An 8060-nucleotide genomic window follows, 5' to 3' on the forward strand; every position below is an offset into this window, starting at 1 on the left:
CCCTGAGACCTGCAAACACTCTTTAATAAAACTGTAAAAATTGGTGGAGTTGCCCTTTAATATGTGTGGGGATGTAAATATTTTGCACCTTATTTCATCAACGCTGAGTTTTCGCCTCAAGTTTTGCACGTCACCCTCTTCTTCAGTCCGTATTCTTCTCTGCGTTCAATTGTTTTTTTATTAAAGTAAAATATAAATCGGGCCAGAATCCGATCATTCAATAATCAGATAAATTAAAACAAACACAACTCAACCCAACAGTCACACAAATGCTCGCACAACATCTGCTTATGTTCTGCTGCCTCTGATTGGCCGCGTCATCTGCAAGGAGGACGAGGAGGAGGAGGAGGAGGGGGGAGTCGGAGCCTGGCCGGCGTGACGATGAGGAGAGCCAGCACCGGCCGGACTTTTCCCCCTCTGCTGTCCAGCTCGGCCCGGAGGGAGCCTTGGCCAGAGGGGAGGGGAGCACGAAGTGGATGACGGAGTTGTTAAAACGGAGGACCAACACCCAGAACACTGTGTTTTAAAGACAGCCCTCCACATGGAGCTCTGGGATCCTTCACCCTGGCGTTGTTTTCTATCTCTGGACACGCCCTGATTTACGATGCTCTGGAGATTTGAGGAAAAGTCAGTGAGTCTTTAAGCTGCTGCGGGTTTTTTCCACGAGGGGACAAAAAAAAAAAAAAAACAACAGGAAGCTGACGGACTGTAATGGAAAGTGATATTAGCGGGGCGCGCGATGAAATCACCGAGGTTTAGGCACATGTGAACAGTGGACACTGTGTTTTCACAGAGCTGACGGAGGAATGCACGGAGGCCTGAGCACAGACACTCGACTCAGTCATGAAGTGAATGAAAGAAAGTTTAAATGTCCTTCAAAGAAGGAAGCACAGATGTCAGCTGTAGAAACTCAACAGAAAGGTCTCTTTCCAGAGATCATGACGCGGTTACTCGAGATAATCCGCAGACCTTGTTGTGAGCAAACCTGCCAGAAGAAAGCGTTCAGGCGCTAGCTATCAAAGCTAACACTACAGCTAGATCAACGTGGAGGCAATAAATGTTTATATTCTGAGCTGTAACTGCTCACAACAAGTAGCAAGCTAACTAAGTTAACTATGCTAACAACGAGACCAAAAAGACACCGTTAATGACTTGTGTTGCTCAAACCGCAAACAAAATGAGCTTGAAAGTCTCACTTTCCAGAAATAATGAAGCGGTTACTCAAGGTAATCCACAGACCTTGTTGTGAGCAAACTCGCCAACTGCGTGACCATGTAGCGTGTTTAGACGCTAGCTATCAAAGCTAACACTACAGCTAGATCAACGTGGAGACAATAATGTTGACATCCTGAGCTGTAACTGCTAACAACAGGTAGCAAGCTAACTAAGCTAACTATGCTAACAACCGAGACCAAAAAGACACCGCTAATGGCTTGTGTTGCTCAAACCGTCAACAAAATTAGCTTGAAAGTCTCATTTTCAGGAAATAATGAAGCGGTTACTCGAGATAATCCACAGACCTTGTTGTGAGCAAACCCGCCAACTGCAGGACCATGTAGATGGAAGTGTTTAGACGCTAGCTATCGAAGCTAACACTACAGCTAGATCAATGTGGAGGCATTAATGTTTACATCATGAGCTGTAAGTGCTCACAACAGGAAGCAAGCTAACTAAGCTAATAATGCTAGAAACCGCTAATGGCTTGTGTTGCTCAAACCGCTAACAAAATGAGCTTCAAAGTGTCACTTTCCAGAAATAATGAAGCGGTTACTCAAGGTAATCCACAGATCTTGTTGTGAGCAAACCCGCCAACTGCAAGACCATGTAGAAGGAAGTGTTCAGATGCTAGCTATCGAAGCTAACACTACAGCTAGATCAACGTGGAGGCAATAAATGTTGACATCCTGAGCTGTAACTGCTCACAACAAGAAGCTAACTAAACTAGCAATCCCAAAATCCCAACTAGTAACCCAAAAAAGACGCCGTTAATGACTTGTGTTGTTCAAACCGTCAACAAAATAAGCTTGAAAGTCTCAACAGCAGCATCTCTTTACAGAAATAATGACCCAGTTACTCAAGATAATCCACGGACTTTGTGTAATATCACTAACATCTTCCTCGGCTGAGATGTAGCATTAGCTAGCTTAGCTGGCTAGCTTCTCGTCTATGAGTAGCTGCAGGGTTCCTTCAGTGACAAAGAAAGAAAGTAGTTCCTCATACACTCGTCTTCATGTCATAATGTGATCTTTTTAGAACATAAACATTTGGAAAGTGTATAAGAGCTGCAGGATTACATCATTTTATCACCAGTCAAACCGGAATTAGCCGGTGGAGCACAAACTGCAGACGATCCGGGTATTTTTATACCCAGGAAGTCGAGCTGTTTTGACGTCATGCACCACCGAGCTGCTTCCTGACACGGTGTCAAGATTTCCCATTATTACATCCATGAGTTCCTTCTGTGCGGTGATACGTAAAGAAAATAGATCCCTCATTAAACTGCTCACAACAAGTTCTGTGGATTATCTTGAGTAACCGAGTCACGACATATACTTTTTCCCTGCTTCCCTGCAGTCGTGAAGCTGCTTTGCAACTTTGAAGTGCGAAAACTTTTAAAACTTCAAATCGGATTCCCCGTCATGTGCACATTAATTTAAAGCACTGTGAGAGTGTGTGAAGTTGAAATTAGTGTGCAGAAACACAGAGAACTTAACTTTCAAAATGCACGGCCAATATATATATTAAACATAACTTGAAGAGAAGAGAATGAAAGAAACGTGTCGGACAAAAGGAGCCGCTCATTTCCAAACTGTCGGCCGAGCATCAATCTCCTGAGTCTGTCCTTCGCTTCCCTCCGGCCCTGCAGCGAGCGAGTGGCACTGGTATCGCTCATTATGTCGGCAGAGACGGGAGATGAAGTTGAAGAAGGGCTGGAAGGTCAGAGTTCACGGCTGGCCGATGGGAAGTGACCCCTTGTGATCCCTCACTTCCTGGTCCTGGCTTTTGGAGTATCTGGCTCCACAGTGGGCATGCGGCGTCTCCTCAACAAGGAGCGCATTGTATGTACAACCAGCCGCTGTTGGGCCGGCGCCAAGTCTACGTTGGCAAGGATGTGGCCTCAGTGTGTGATCGACATCTGAAGGCAGGTTTCTTTTTATTAATCAATCCTGGACTCACTGCTGAATGAACTGTCCCCGCCGATGAGAATAAGACGTGGATACCAATTAATGCAGAATCATTCTGCTGCAGTAATTAGCTCGAAAGTTTGCTGGTGAAAGTTTGTGTTCTCTGACTAAAGGTGTGGGTTGTGTGGAGGCGTGTTGTGCGCTCTCCTTCCTCCAGTGTCAGCCAGCCGTGGACGGGCCCTGGAAGGGAAGCAGCCCCCCGGCAGCGAGGGAGCGGGAGCAGAGAGCACCGGAGCCCCCCAGGCCCCGGCCTATGTGGTCACGGCTGAGCGCAGGCCAGGCCAGACCTCCTGGGGACACACATGGCTGCAGGAAGCGCTCCTCTCTTCAGCCGAGTGAGACGGGGTGAGCGCTCAGACAGATGGAGAGAATGGAAAATGAATCATTGTTTCTGTGCTGGTGGCGAAAATGAGCCCAGCACGTTCTCTGGGCGCGGGAGAGTCGGGACATCTGAGGGGGGAGTCGTGGCGGAAAGTTAAACACAATCAAAGCTCACAACTTTTGTTTCCGACTGATTTGTTTTGCCCGTCCGCCGCGGAGACAGAAAAAAATACAATCTTTGGTGGAAAACATTGTTTTCTGTCTCTCTGCTGACGTGAAGGCGGATTTAGCAATTGCGGGTTCCGCGAGACGGAAAAACATATTTCAACGCTGAGGAGTCCAGACCAGAAGAGGTTATGACACAATCTCAGATTCATAAAGGAAACTTTTAGTTACACAACGGGTGGAGAGAGCGAGAGAGACAGACAGACAGAGACGGGAGCTGTGTTTCCCTTGGAATCACTTTTCCATCTGAGAAAGTCGTACCCACATTCTGACATACCTGCGACGATCCCCCGAGCGCCAAACGCAGCGCTGATGTTTCGGGGTCGGGCTAATTTTTCACGGTCTCCGGCATCTGAAGCTCTTTAAGGGCGAAGGACACCGGAGAAGTTCCTCCCTCCTCCCACCTCCCACCTCCTCCTCCTCCTCCACGTGTGTGTGGTCTCCTGCCGCTGCAGGGTTCAGAGGTCAGGAGGTCAACACCGCGTACTGGAATGTTTATGTTCGCTGCTCCTGTTAACACCAATATCCGCCTCGCCTCGCTCTCCTGGAGGAATAGCCGCAGAGTAAATCTTTGAGGACACAAAGAGAGAGAGAAGAAACTCTGATGAGAACTTTGTCAGCGAAACTGTGTTACACTTTGTTTGGTTACTCTGCAGACTGGAAGTGAAGGCAGACGCCGAAAAGGCCGACGATAAATGAATGTGGCGACGAGTGTTGAGGCCGGATCAACACAGAGGCGTCTCCGCCGAGCGACTAACAAACACGCATGACGCAACGCGGAGAGTCGCTGATGAGAACGTCGGCTTGTGTGTTTTTCTGCAAACCACAAATATGTCGAACCCCCACATGTGATGTGTTGCAACTTTACGTTTCTGTTTGCTCTGCGTTCAGTTTGGTGTTGTGACAAAAAAAAGCATGCTCGTGGTCCGGAGAGGTGTGGGCACAAGAAAACACTTGTGTAAGTGTTCTGGCTCCTCCTGGAAAAATGGCCTGAGATCTTATCAAAAGTAAAAACTTGGTACCTGGTTTCCCATCAGCAAATTGTCCTGACATCTCACTGAAACTACAGAGGTTGCTGGAAGTAAATTGTCCCAACATCTTCACTAACAAGAGATGTTTTTCTGCTACAAAGTGTCCCGACATGATGCTAAAATATCATTTATGGGCTCCAAATTGTCCCGATATGATGCCAGTCGTCTGCTGCAAATTGTCCCGATGTCTCACTAACATTTACTGAGCTTTTTGGCTGCAAATTGTCTCAACGTCTTGCTAAAAAGAGACGTTTTTATGCTACAAACTGTCCCGACATGATGCTAAAATATCATTTATGGGCTGTAATATGTTGCCGGTCGTCTGCTGCAAACTGTCCTGACGTCTCACTAACACTACAGAGGCTTTTGGCTGCAAATTGTCTCAGCGTCTTGCTAAAAAGAGATGTTTTTATGCTACAAACTGTCCCGACATGATGCTGAAATATTGTATACGGGCTCCAAATTGTCCGGATACGTTGCCAGTTGTCTGCTGCTAATTGTTTTGACATCTCACTAACATTTACTGAGCTTTTTGGATGCAACTGCACTGACATCTAGCTTATAAATACTCAGTTCTTGGCTGCAAATTGTCCCAACATCTTGCTAAAAATAGATGTTTTTATGCCACAAAGTCTCCCGACATGATGGTAAAATATCATTTATGGGCTGTAATATGTTGCCAGTTGTCTGCTGTAAATTGTCCCGACACATCGCTGAAAGAACCCAGCTGTCGGCTGCAAAATGTCCCGACATTTCACCGACACGTACGCCGTTTCTGCTCTAAATTCCCACATTGTTTCAAAGTGAATATCTGCTTTCGTTTCCATGAAATCGGCTGAAAAGAAAATATCCTGTTTCCAGCCGAAGTGGTCACAAACGCGGCCTCAGCCAGGTCTGCCAACACCGCCATCTCCTCCTCCTCCTGATAAGGAAGCTGGCTCACACACGTGTTGACTAAACAGAAGATGAAATGTAGAAATGTAGATGTGATAACTTATCCGGCGTTTACAGAGACACAAAGCCCACATCTTCCTCCTCAGTGACAGCGGCACAGTGAATGACAGTAACTGTGTCTGAGCAGAGAGCAGAGACGGATCTGACTCTCGGGAAGATTAATGTCTCGCTCGCTCTCGCTCAAATCTTGGCACCGGTCAGGTTCTATACATCGTCTTCTAGGCGGGCCCGTCCTCTCTCCCGGGTACGGCGTGCCCTCCCAGATGCCGTGCATACATTTGGTCAGCTACGACCCTCAAAGCCTGGGAAAGGATGTCTGGACGGCGTCCAGCGTTTTCATTCTCGCTCGCGGCCACAAACACACAGTTGGGGCTTTCTCGACCATCACACTCGCCTCCCAGCTCTGTGCCAGCAAACAACTCCTCACACACACACACACACACACACACGCCACGCCACACCACACTGAAACACACACATATACACACACACACACACACACACACACTCTCCCCCCAGAACGACACAGCAGAAACGGCTGTTTGTTTATGAGCCATTAAAAAAAAAAAAAAAAAAGGACTTGCAGAATAGTGCTGCAAACATAAAAGAAAAATGCTGGAGCTTTGTGGGGAGTGGTCTGGATGTGTGTGTGTGTGTGTGTTTTGGGAGGTGGGGGGGTTAATGTGTGTGTGTGTGTGTGTGGGAGTGGAGAGGGAGCAGAGCCAGGCAAAGGGCGGTATATGAACAATTTTGTATTCTGTTTCTTTGCTCCCCCATCCCCCACTTTTCACGTCCCTCCTTCATCCGCCTCCCCTCCCTTCCTCCCTTCCTCCCTTCCTCCCCCTCCCCAGTCCCCTCCACCAGCAGGTTGTTTAATACTTTCCAGATTTCAGCAATGCCGTCGGCCTCCTGGAAGAGCTGCGAGTCTGCTGATGGAATTTGGCGGAAAAGGTTGTGGGTCCCGGCCGAGGCGCTCCTCGCATAATAAACCTGCAGGCGGTGAGCGCCTCCCGTCGGCGGCCCTGGTAAGAAAATACCATTTTCAAAGAAGGGCTTGGAAACCAAAAGGGAAATGACATTTGACAGCTCTGTGAGGGAGATGAGGAACTACATCCAGGGTGTCTGAGGGGGAGAAGCAGCTGCAGGGAGGACTCAGATTACAATGGGCCCTCTGTGGGGGGAGGGAGGTGAGCCGGGGCCCCCCGAACAAATCAGCCGTCTCCGGTATCAAGTTCAAAATGTGCAGGACGACTCGGAGCAGTTGTGCTCACATCCTGCCTTTAACTACAAATCATCCTGTGATCCGACTCGACAGTCCTGCTGATGAGCTTTTTCTCTCGCGGGTGGAAATTATAAAAATGTGGGCGTCGCCGCGAAACATGAATAAAATCACACGAAGAAGTCATCGATCAGCGAGGCGCTCCGGGGGGCTGCGAGATGAAACAAAAGCTCAATTCACAGCCCCAAAAAGTCAGATCCTCCGACACACCCATCAAGCAGATGTGGACCTCGCGCCACCACTAGATGGCAGTAGATCACAACACTTAGAGCGAGTGGATCCAGAGAGGCAGCACCGCAGAGGTCTGTGACTCAGTCAGAGGGTTATTATGTCGCTGTGGAGAAGAAATACAAACTCAGACAATGTTAATGAAGGTTTTCTTTTCTACAAGTGAATAAACAGGCTGCTCTCAGAGGAAAATAAGGTCGCCAGAACTCAGTTTGATGCTAGAAAAGGTGGCAGGGTCCGCCGATTATAAACTCCACATTTACATTTCGGGCATTTTGTAGACACTTTCGTCTGAAGCATTCATACTTTCACGGCATTGGCTGCCATGCAAGGTGCAATCTGGGGTTCAGTATCTCGCCCAAGGACACTTCAACATGCAGTCCAGGGGAATCGAGCTAGCAACCTTCCAGTAACAAGATGCCGACTCTACCCTTGAGCCACAGCTGTCTGTTAAGTATGAACGTGTGTCGTCTCCTTTAAGCTCAGTTGTTTAATCAGTCGTGAAAACAACGAGAGTTTGATTGTACGGGCATCAAAAGCCAATCGGTGAAGATCTCTCTCCTCCTCAAAACCACGTACTGCTCCTTTAAGACGACCTCTCAAAGGGCCGACAGGTGAGGATTTAAATCTGCGCCCTCTCAGAGAGAGAAAAACCCAACAATCTCTAAAAAAGAATAACGACTTTATACAGACGGCAGAGGGGGAAAAAAAGCAGGGATCAATATGCCCCCGCTGGTTTGTATTGACCACAACAATCGATATAAATGGCCTGTTTTTACCCCAAGTGTAAGAATAATGACTTTTCCCAGGCCTCCGGCAGATTGGACGCCGGCATAA

This window comes from Sparus aurata, chromosome 23, assembly GCF_900880675.1.
Source record: "Sparus aurata chromosome 23, fSpaAur1.1, whole genome shotgun sequence".
In the NCBI taxonomy this organism is placed as follows: Eukaryota; Metazoa; Chordata; class Actinopteri; order Spariformes; family Sparidae; genus Sparus; species Sparus aurata.